The sequence below is a fragment of the Camelus dromedarius genome, chromosome 9 (genome assembly GCF_036321535.1).
Source record: "Camelus dromedarius isolate mCamDro1 chromosome 9, mCamDro1.pat, whole genome shotgun sequence".
Taxonomy (NCBI): domain Eukaryota; kingdom Metazoa; phylum Chordata; class Mammalia; order Artiodactyla; family Camelidae; genus Camelus; species Camelus dromedarius.
The window spans coordinates 70877162-70889486 of NC_087444.1; the positions used below are offsets into that span (position 1 = coordinate 70877162).

The 12325-nt window shown below is 40.5% G+C and overlaps 1 long non-coding RNA gene across 1 annotated transcript; it reads right to left on the minus strand.

Moving 5' to 3' along the window:
* Nucleotides 1-949: 949 nt before the first annotated feature.
* Nucleotides 950-10115, minus strand: LOC105104703 (uncharacterized). Its single transcript, XR_838594.3, has 3 exons — nt 9932-10115; nt 9554-9626; nt 950-1609 (listed from the first exon to the last, which is right to left on the minus strand). It is a non-coding gene; the product is annotated as an uncharacterized LOC105104703 (long non-coding RNA).
* Between the last annotated feature and the right edge of the window lie 2210 nt (nt 10116-12325).

Here is a 12325-nt window from a genome sequence, read left to right on the forward strand (position 1 = left end):
AGCTGAACTTAAGGAACACTGGATTTCAAACTTGTTTCGAATGCTGGCTCCCCAAATATCAGCAATAAAACCTGTTAACGAGACAAGAACGTAGTGTAGTGCTGACCGCCGTAAGGGAGAAACGCCACCTCGACAGAGCTTTGGCACCTTGACAGTGTCGGGGGAGCCAGGAAGGCAGGGTTGGATTTACTGAGAATTGGAAGTTTGGTTTAAGGTGGGTCTTTCAATGCAGGAGACTTGATTGGGACTGCGTGAAGATCATGATGCTACAATCCAACATTGACGGTACCAGGAAGGATTTTTGTAGACAAGGAGTCTATAGGTGCAAACTGTCGATGCTTTCTTTTGAAGAGATGGTAGAGTTGATGGGTGTTCGTGGAAGTTCCTGTAATGAACAATCCAGCAATTTGCTTGGGCAGGAATTTCCTGGAATAGTAAAGGTATGCTAATAAAACTGAAGTTATGTTCATGTACCCAGTAAACGGTGAGAGGAAAGGTAGGAAATCTGTCTTCATTGTCCAAGCTGTGCGTCTTGGGGAGAGGGGGGAGGGGTTGAAATGAAGTGTTTTGACTCCTTTGCTTCCTTTATTAGCAAAGCACTTAAGGGTTCTTGACAGTGTTTTGTGGCTTGAGCTGTTCATTACAATACGCTAAGAATTTGTAAAAAGGCTATACACACGTTGATTAAAGTACAAACAGGAATATCTTTAACTTCATTTTTTTTCAAATATAGTGATTGTTATGGCAAACGAAAGCAGCTCCATTGCAAGGAATTTAAGAAAATATTGTGACGTGTGCATATATAAAATCCACAGTTGTTTTCTAACGCAAGTTTGGCTTCAGATGTTTGATTACATACTTCTAAGTTCTGCTCCTGACAAATAAAGTGTCCTGTGACTGAATAAGCCGAGTGAACAAGGACGTGATGATTTTTCTCATAGGCAGGAAATGTATTTTGTAGCTTTTTATTATGAAAGTTTTCAAAAATAGACAAAAGTAGAGAGAACAGTAAAATGCACCCCATATACTCATATCCCAAATTCAACTTAATTTTAAACATTTAATTCATCTATCACTATTACTTTTTAGTTATAGTAGAATTTTGAAACAAATCCCTGACATCATGTCTTTTCACACCTTGTTAAATATTTAAAAAATAAAAATATTCTTTCAAAACCACAATACTATTATCATGCTAAATAAAATAATTATTAATTCTTTAATATTTCCTAATATCCAATCTGTTTTCAGATTTTCCCCCAAACCCCCTCATCAGTGGTTTGTTCAAATCAATGTCCAGAGTCCATTCATTTTATTTGTTCAGGTGTGTTTATTCTTGAATACTATCCATTCACTTCTTCTTACAGACCTTTGACCTGTTGAGGAATCAGGTTGATTGTCATGATGATCTACATTCTGAATTTCTCCTACTGTTTATTTTTCATATCATTAGATAATTTCTTCTTCTATTCTGTTTCCTATAAAGTAAAATTTAAATCTAAAGGCCTGTTTAAAGTTCATCTCTTTTGATAGAACACGTCATAGATGGTACTGGAAACATCTGAGCAAAGACCAGTTGAAGCCACTTCAAATCCTTGGCAAAGCACTTCTAAGCAGGAAAAAAAAAAAAAAAAAAACAGTAAATATGTGAAAAATAGTGGTTTTAAAGAACCATTTTAAGGAATCAGATGAAAGGATTTTGCCGAAAAGTAGAAACATTTGGTAATAATTGTTTTGTAGTTTCACATATGAAACAGGATTAACTTAATAATAGGAAAGATAATTTTCAGATAAAGATTACTGCCAAATTAAAAAATATAATGGAGTCTTCTACTTTGACTAGTGTTAAAATAGTTATTTCCCATTAACTAGACACACACACACACACACACACACACACACACACACACACACACACACACACACACACACACACACACACACACACACAAGGCCTATCTGTAAGAAAAGAACGTGTGGAGAATGAATTAGCAGCCCAAAATTCAGGAGAATAGGGAAATCAAGAGAAGAGAGCCAGTTACAGGAGCCAGTTTTGCCCTGAGGGGCACTGGTCAACTCAGGAAACTGTAAGGCCAAGAAACAAGGCACTTGTCTTGACACAATGATGGGAGCTACGGTTATAAAAGTTGTGTCACCCATACCAGAGCACCAGAGCTGCTTCGCAGCTGCGCTATATGAGATGCAGTGATCAACCGTCCTGAACCAGCTCTGACTTCACCACAGGGACGTGCCTGTGCAGATGAGACCTGACAGTGTCCCAGCGTTACCTTCGCTTCATTAACATGCTAAGATCTCTGCCCGAGGAAGGGGCTTGTATTCTGCTAGGCACAATTCCAGCCGGGTGCCGAGAAGCCGGGAAGACTGCGCATGCCCCAGCTGCCCGCACCCCACCCCCTTTCCTAGAGCCCTGATGACGTGTCTGCTTCTAACCCTTAAAATCGCCTTATTCCCCTCCCTTTGGGGAAAAGGTGTTTTTATATCAGGAGTTCCCCTTCTCCATTCCCTGATCAATGAATAAAGTTTCTGCTCTGCTATACTGAACCTGGTTTCATTTAATTGGCATTTGCAACTTCAGACAAAGGACCCATTGAGGGGTCAACAACCAGTTGGGGATGGGTAACTGTTGGAATCCAGTACCTCCCATGAGCAGGAAACTAGTAAAACTCCTATGTTTTGTGTTGGACACCAAAGCCCACTGTACCCTAGTGGGGAGAGTGAAGGGGTATAGATCTGCTCTGGCGGGGTCTGAAGCATAGCCCCAAATCAGCTGGTATCCTTGAAACTGGATAAAAGTAATCTTTAATCGCTAATGCTCTCAGGCACCTAATAGTATCAAATAAAAATCCTTTTTGGAAGAAAAGATATGACCCTAAGCCTGAAATTACTTTGACAAAATTTCAAATACAATATTAATATCAGACAAAATGTATTTTAAAGCAAAAAGCATTGCTAGACCATGCAAGTTGCACATGGGTGTTCGTAATTATTTATAACAGACAAAAAGTGGAAACTACTCAAATCTCCATCACCCGATGAATGGGTAAACAAAATGTACACCCATAGGATGGAACATAATTTGGCCATAAAAAAGGAATGAAGTACTGATACAAAGATGAACTGTGAAAACATTATGCTAAGTGAAGCCAGCCCAAAAGGCCACACAGTGTATGATTCCACTTATATGAAATGTCCGAATTAGGCAAATCCATAGAGACAGGAAGCAGATTAGGGGTTGCCAGAGGCTAGGGGGGGAGGTAGAATGGGGAGTGACTGTGATTGGGTGTAGGGTTTCATTTAGGGGTGATGAAAATGTTCTGGAATTAGATGGTGATGGTTGCACAACTCTGAATATACTAAACCCACTGAATTGTACATTTTAAAAGGGTGAATTTTATAGTATGTGAATCAGATGTCAATAAAGATGCTTTTTTCTTTATTTTTATTGAAGTACAGTCAATTACAATGTGTCCATTTAAGATGTTTTGAAAGAAAGCATGGCTAGAAATACTCTTCGTATTGATAAGACGTCAAATTCATCAAGAACATAAAACAATTCTAAATTTGTATGCACCTTGTATATTTGCATATTGTAAGTTTGTATAATAAATAATTTGGCTGGCCTTTGTCCCAGCTCCTGGGAGGTAGTGGAGTAAGTCTTTGTTATTCCTGGCATTACACCTGATAGGTATGTGCTAGAGAGATGGATTACGGTGGGTCCCTGGACATGACTACGCTAAAGACATGACTCAGGATGGATGCTGATCACCCCAGAAAGAACAACCGTGTGATTTGAGGTTTTTGAGCCAGGTGATACTAGTCTATGGAGAGAAAGGAGGCTGGAGATTGAGTCACATGGTCAATGATTCAGTCAATCATGCTACATAATAAAGCCCCGATAAACTCTACAGACGCTGGAGCTTGTGTGAGCCTCCCCAGTCGGCTGTCCTCTGCACAGGGCTACACACCTGTGTGCTGGGATGGTAACGTGTCCGGACGCCACGGAGGGAGGACAATGGAAGCCTTGCATTTGGAACCCTCCCAGACCATGACCCGTGTCTCTCCCTTTGGCTGGATCTGACTTATACCCTTTTGCTATAATAAAACTGTAATTTGTGAACATAGTGCTTTCCTGAGTTCTATGAGTTGTTCTAGTGAATTATCAAACCCGAGGGATTAGTGATCAGAAGTGAGGGTGGAATTGGAACCCCTGAACTGGAAGCTTGACTGGAAGTCTTGTGGGGTCTATGTCCTTAACCTGTAAAGTCTGATCTAAGTTTGGGTGGTTGGCATTAGAAGTCATTGCATCCCCTAATAATATGGGGGAATACCTCCGTGATCTCAGGGTAGGAAAAGTTTTCTTAATAAGTACATATAAAATCCACTAATCATAAAAGGAAAGACTGATATATTAGACCCTATCAAAATTAAGGACACATCTATTCATCAAAAGACACCATTATGAGACCTCACTTTAATATTGAACAAATACATTTTTAAAACCCCATTTCTAAGACAGTTGGGAAAATAAATATACTAACTGGAATGTTTGATGAGGTTACTTGAATTTTAAAAAATGATAACAGGATTATTTAAGAAGACTGAAGTTCAGCATGTATGTGTGCCTAAGTGCGTGGGTGTGCATGCACACGCACACACACACACAAACTGGTCTAAGCCCCATCTCCAATTTAACAATGAAAAATCTCAGTAGATGAATTTAAGGGGAGGACTGCCAATGATGAGAGCAAAGACAGTAATCTCTAAGAGTAAGTGACAGAAATTTCTCAAACACAGAGCAGAAATACAACCAGTTGGAAATCAAGTTGGGAAGAGAGGAGGTTTGAAAGATACATCCTAGAAACCTATCATGCGAGTAAAAGGAATTCCAAAAATTGAAGAAGGAAACCACAGAGAAGAGAAAATAATTAACTAGATAATGGAAGGACACTGTCTTGACCTGAAGAAAGAAGCAACACTGCAGACTGATAAGGCTACCTACCAAGGATCATGCCTGGATTGATGACGAAAAAAAACTCCCACCTGGGCATATCTGGGCAGAATTCTGGAATTCTAAGATTTAAAATGAAAATCTTAGAAACCCTCAGGCAGAAAGAACAAGTTACTCATAAAAGCAAAAGAATCCATTGATACTGAACTCTTCCTCTACAAAACAGGAACACAGAAGAAGGGAGGAGCTCTCCCACATGCAAAAGAGAACAGAACAGCAAGCCAACAGTGCTCTACTGAAGCTACGTGCCATTTACTTGTCGGGGCAAAAGGAAGGATCGGCCTGAACCCAGAGAGTACATCCCCACAGGAGGAAAACACAAAGAATTGCTAACCACCAAGTGCTGCCTGCAGCTGTGGCTCCCGAGAACTATAAGCCTGAGGAGAAGTACCAGCCTCACGACCTAGATGGAGCCAAGATGCCCTCTGGTTCTATGCTTGTTCCAGCTACTCCCATATCATCAGGAAGCAGCAGCTCCAGACTATCATCTTATAAACCAGGAGATACTGGCAAAGAAGACCAGTCCAACATCCTGCTCATGCAGCAGAGGCTGCACCCCATGAGAAGCAGGGTCACTGTCCTGGCCCCCAGATCCAGAGCAGTGGTGAGACTCCACCCCTGAGGAGAGGCAGGCCATAAGGACCACAGCCCTGTGGCTCTCCCTAAGGGGAATGACCTTATTTGAGAGTGTGGGTGAGTTAAACTTCATAATGTCAGAGATCCCATTTTACATACATTTATTGCTTTAGTAAGCTGAAGTTCATTGCAAAATCTAAAAAATAGAAGAGAACTATACTGAATACCTTCTAATGGCCTATATTGACAAAGAATATGACAAGGAATATACATGTGTGTCTGCATGTGTTAGAGCAGGCAGATAGCTAGATATGAGCAGAGAAAGGGGGACACAGACCAAATGGCAGGAATTGGGCAGAAAGGAGGGGCACAAGCCAAATACAGGAAAATATACATTATGTAAGCACCAGGGGTCCCTGGGCAGAGAAAGAAAAGCAGGAACTTTGGGGCTGATAAGGGGCCACACCTTTTGGCCTGAAGACCAACAAAGAAAGGTGAGAAAAGACAGGAATTTCCAGCGTCTGAATGTAACCTTTTGCTCATTATGCCCTCATTTCAATAAAATTAGCCTTGCAGATCAGAAGTACCCATCATGCACTGACGCCATGACACTTCTGATCCAGACTAAATAAGGACGAAAATCCCTCCTCCCTGTGGGAAGGTGGAGTTGGGATGATATCAGGAAATACGACCCCCAAGCCCTTTCCTCCTCAGTGAATGTTCCACTCATTCATTTTTACACCCTACGTACCTAACTTGCCAAAGAAACTCAGGGCAACCGCTCTCCTGAGCCTGCCCGCTCTTTCCTTGAGAGTGTACTATCCATCCTTTAATAAACTCTCACTTTACTTTTTTTAACCTCTACGTCTTGTCTCTGAATTCTTTTTGGGACAGGACAAGAACCTGGAACACCGGTTGCATCCACAGGCAGCATATGTATAAACAAATCACTGGACTTGCAGACCGCAGAGACACACGTTAAACATTTTGAAATATACTAACTCCTCTCCAAAATGTATTCATTTTTTACAGCTACTTATAGAGACAACTATGTAAAAATGTCAAGCCTACTCCATTAATGTAAACATTTGAAAATAAAATGACCAAATGCCAACAATTAAAAAGAATTTTTTCCCCTTGGGGTCTGGGAGGGAGAATACTGGATAGGGAACTTGACAAAATTAATATTCAAATCCAGCATAGCTGTACCTAAGAAGTGTTAATGGAAGGAATGCTATGGCAGTCTGAATACAATTACATCAAAGCTTCCTGAAAATATGAAGAATAAAACAAGCCAACTATCAAAGTTTTACTATGACAACTTTTGTCATTAGTAACTACTTTTGACACTTTCTAAGTGTTATAATAAAATTCTACTTGAACACTCTAGTGGGTCAAAAGATTCAAGTGTTATGGAGTGTCCTCTTACTGAAATAAACAAATTATTTTTGTTTATGTTACTGAAATATAAACAAAAATAATTTTTAGTCAGGTTATACCATCACAAAAGTCATAAAGGATAGCTGAACTCAAATTGTTTACAAGTGATGGAATATGAAACAGAGCGCCAAATAATAACTCAGCTTGAGAACTGTTTTATAAATTAGCCAGAGATAGACCCTGCATATCAGCCCTAGAGTGTTTACTTCTTCATAGCAGGTTGGGACCATTAGCAAGAAAACCTGCTGGTGCCAAACTAAAATCCTTTCATTGCCAATTATTTTAACAGCCCAAATAAGCATATTGTTAGTCATTTAGAGCCTGCTTATTTTGTATACTCTGCAAAACTGCATCCAACATCTGCTAGCCATAAAGACAAACCCTGGAGTTATAACAGACCTTCAAAAGCCGCTGCCTTTAGGAGTTCCCTGACCCCAAGATTCTACCTTGGACTGCCACCGAGCAACATAACTTGGACCTGTAAGTCCCACTTCCCCTGGGAGTTCCCCTGCCCTCTTGCTCTTCTCGGTGGTGGTAGCCACACACTGTAGTCTTTGCGAGGTCTTGTGCTGTGAGACTTCCCCTCACAGATGCAATCCTGTCAAGCACCACCTAAATGAACCGCACTGTGTGCCACTGCCACTTCTGGGTCATATCTTCTCCCTTCATCAGCCCTGAGATCTTTTAACTCACTGTACGAATACAGGCTGGGGAGAGACCTGGGGCCAATCACAATAGTGTAAGACCCAACCAGATCATGCAATGCCATTGGTCTTCTGCATTTTGCCTGTTTACTTAGTTTTTGCAGGGTTCTTCAGAATAAACTTTATATGAAAATTTTGAGATGAACTTAATATAATTTTCTCCCTTTTACTCATATAACAAACAAGATCACATATGTACAAAGCACAAAGCAATGGTAAGTCTATGCAGCTTCAGCAATGAACAAGGCTCTGTCCTCTGAACATCTCATAGGAAACCAGTTTTTGTCATCACACTTTTAAGCATGTGATCATAGTCATTCTTTTTAATATCTCTCTCCTAAGTAATGTCTGATAAATGTCAAAGTTCTGACCGGTGTCCTTAGTGTACCACTTACAACAGTTCTCTGCCATGTAGGCTCTTAACCACTGGGACATGTCCAGCTATGGCCAAAACACTGACTTTGATGAAAATATTTTCTCTCTCTTGACTTGACCACATGACTTGATGAATTTAGATCTCATTTCAATCTTTTAAAGACACCATTTCATACAACTGTTTTCCTATGTGGATCCTCTGATAAAATTCCCACCACTCTCATCACTTCTTCAAAAATTTATCTTGGATAAATTAGATGATTCACAAAAGTCGACCTCAAACTGAAGCTCTTACCATATTATCTCATAATTGGAAGGTTCTTCTCCTGTGTGAACAGTCTGATGACACTGAAGTTGCAAAGACCATCTGAAAACCATATTGTATACACTTTTGTATTTGTATGCCTTCTCTCCGTAGTGGATACTATGATGAAGCTGAAGTCTTGAGGTGTAGCTGAAGCACTTAGAACACTCCCTGTATTTATATTGTTTCTCTTCCATGTGGACTCTCCAACTAATCCAATGCCCTACAACCAGCATGGGTTCTTTGGGAGGCTTGAAGTTGTAGCCTCTGGCAGAACCTCCACCCACACTTTTCCCATCTGAATGTTTTCTCTTCACTGTTGTCTCTCTGATGGACCACAATGGCCTGACTGGAGCTTGACAGGTTCCTCATGCTTAAAGACTTAAGGTCTCCAGAGACAGAACTTTTCTGATGAGGTGGCTGGTGGTATTGACAAAAGTGATCTTTAAAAATACTATAAAATAAAATGTATCAAGGTGTGAAAGACCTCCAAAACTCAGCCATTTAGTATTTTCCAAATGAGTGATGCATAATTTCACAAAACCATGAATGGATACAAGACATACGAAAAATACTCTGATACAGTTTTGATTCTACATTGCAATAATTTTAATAAACTATCACTTGTGGGATTTGGGTGCAGTGTCAAAGAAGAATATTATCTGTAGAGTCTATTAAAGTAACTCTTTTGTAACTTATAACTGTGGGAAGCTGTTTTCTTTATTTCAACCAAAACAATATATCACAACAGGTAATGCAGAAAAAGATGTGAAAATCCAGCTATTTTTCTTATAAAAATTCAGGAATTAAAGAGATTTGCCCAAAATTTAAAACATTGCTACTCTTCTCATTAAATTTGTTTTTGGAAATACAGTTTTCTCATAAAAGTTAGTTCTGTTACAGGTTTATTTTAAAAGTAGTTTAATAAACAATTTTAAAGTATTAATTCCTAGATAATAAATACGTTTTTCATAGCACCATCCCAACTGTAACTTGTATAAAGCCCTTAGACTGGAACTTGATAACTAAGGCTTAATTAGTGGCATTGCTCAAGACCAAATACACATCCTACATATTCTCCAATTTATGTGACTATACAGGAAAAAAATGCCAAATCCTACTTACGTGGGGCCCTGCTGCCAGGAGCCAAGGGGTCCCTCACTCCGTCCACCTTGGTGCAGTTCTTGTGAAGTCAGGGCTGGGGAAGGAAAGGAGGCTGTGAAACATCACCATTGCCCAAATAAACCACAGAGGACATTCCAATGGTATTAGAAAGGTACTATTATCAACCAATTTTACAGATGAGCAGAGGCACAGAGAGATTAAGGAAACTGACCAATGTTGTATTTCCAGGAAAAAGGGCTGACAGGTGGGGGAGGAGAGTTAGGGGAGCCGAGGGCGCGAGAGCCTGCAACCCCCCACCGCGCCCAACCCGGAGACCCGAGAATCTCCCTAAACGTGAGACGATTCCCTCAATGTGATCTAAAACTGCCGTCCTCACACCTCAAACATCTGCTTTCCCCCTCAAGCCCACAACTGGGTTGTTGTTGCTTCAAGAGCAGGTCGAGGAAGTTCAGAAGTGTTCCGAGATGAGAAACCCACAATCACTACGAGAAAACAAGGTCGTAACCCCGCCCACCTGGGCCGGAAGTGCCTGCAACTACCAGGAGCTCTAGATCAACATTTCCCAGAACTCCCCAGTACAGCCCTTTGGGAACGGAAGTGCCTGAGACTACACGGTGTTCTTGGACTACACTTCCCAGAATGTCCAAGGAGGACAACATCCACAGCCCCGCCCTTCGGGGAGGAAGTACCTGTGAGTACTTGGAGCCCCTGAGCTGAAGGAGAGCGCTGTCCACGGTCCTGCCTGGCAGGAGCAAAAGTGCTTGCGGCCACGGGGAGGGCCTGTACATTACTTCTCACAGTGCCCTAGGAAAACAATGACTACAGCCTCGTCTTCCTGGGAGAAAATATGGATTACTACACTGAGTACCTGGATTAAATTTCCTAGAATCCTGGAGGGGAAAACATTACAGAGACATGTAGTTCTGGAGCCCAAATATCTCCAAAAACCAGAGCTCTGGCGAACTAAGCTCCACTGACCCGTTTGCCTGGCCAGAAGAAGCTTCTTCTTCTATGTCTTCTGGATCTTCTAGACTAATTTCCAGAGTGGCTGCATGGTAGTACTTTCCGCCAGGCTGTCCTTTGGTGTTATGAACAATTGGGTTCCGTTTGGATGAATTCTGTGCCGCTGGTCGAGCCCAGTCTTCCCTGTTCTTTTTTCTCACTCCCCTAATCCTCTTCTCATGTAACTATGCTAATAAGCAGTTGTCAAGGAAATACCTTGTATAGGGAACAAATAACATTTTCTGTGGAGGAAAGACATTATCATCCTTGGCTACAAATTATCACTACATTAAAAACTACAACATAAACAATAGGCAAAGTAAATTTTAACACCAAAAAACTACTACATTGTAGTGATAAAGATTAAATTATCCAAGAACATAACACAAATGTATATTTACATGCATGTAACAAATATCCTCAAATAAATATTTCTAACTGGCAGAACTAAAAGGAGACATACTCTCTGATTACATAATAGAATACACACACACACACACACACACACACACTCACACACACACACAAACAGTAAGCATATGGAAGATTTGACACTACTAGGAAATTTGATCTAATTATACGTGGCATACACATCTGTTCAGGTACACATAGAACGTTTACAAAATTTGACCACATGCTGGACCATAAAGCATAAACAGCAAATTTCAAAACATTTCAATAATATATATTCTCAGTGAGGTGCAATAAAGCTAGAAATCAGTAATAAATCCTTACTAGACAATTGTAGCTTATCTGTAAATTAAGAATCTTAACCATGGATGCACGAAAGCTCAATGGATGGGCTCAGGGGAATCTGTAATATATTTGTAGCTGGGTGCAATAAAAATACGTATCAACGTTTATTAGATGCAACCAAAACCACACTTTAAGGGAAATATAAATTATTAAATACATATACTAGGAAATAAATGCTGAAAATCAGTAAGAGACACATCAATCTCATGAAGATTAAAAAGGATGGGGGTGGGGTATAGCTCAGTAGTAGAGCGTGTGCTTAGCACTGGATTCAATCTCCAGTACCACCATTAAAATAATAATAATAATAATAATAATAATAATAATAATAATAATAATAATAATAAGGATAGCAGTGGACCTCCAATTCTGAACAAGATGGACTAAGCATATTCTACCCCATTCCTCCTGCTATTTACAAGTAAAACCCCTACACAAAAAACATAGGGAAACTAATAAAATTCTGACAGGTTGAAACAAGATGGCAGACTGGCTAGGGACATCAGTACTTGAGGAGTAACCTGAAGGTGAGTTCCCTGGTGTGTGTGTGTGTGTGTGTGTGTTTGCACACACCCTTTACAGGACAGAACCTTTTTGACTGAGTCCATTCTCCTTCAGGTAATACCACAAAGAGCTGAGCTCCTTCCTCTTTTCATTCAGTCCCACATCCTGCAGACTGTGGGCAGAGCCTTGTCGTCCATTCCAGCCCTGCACTAATGAGAGGCTACGGCCCTCTTCCAACTAGGAATTTTGGAGACTGTGAGGCGGAGCCCTGTGGACTACCCCTCACATCCCACACGTGCACTGAATGAAAGTCAGCACCCTACCCCATCCCAACTAGAAAGTGGGAGGAGGATTTGAGAGATGATGGAGCTGGAAAAAGGGACTTAAAGTGCCTCAAAAAATAAAAGGAAAAGAAAGGAAAAAAGGAAGAAAGAAAGGGATAAATTAAGCAAGTGTGGGAAAATATTTATTGTGGAATCTGATGGGAACAGGGGAGTCCACTTTACTACT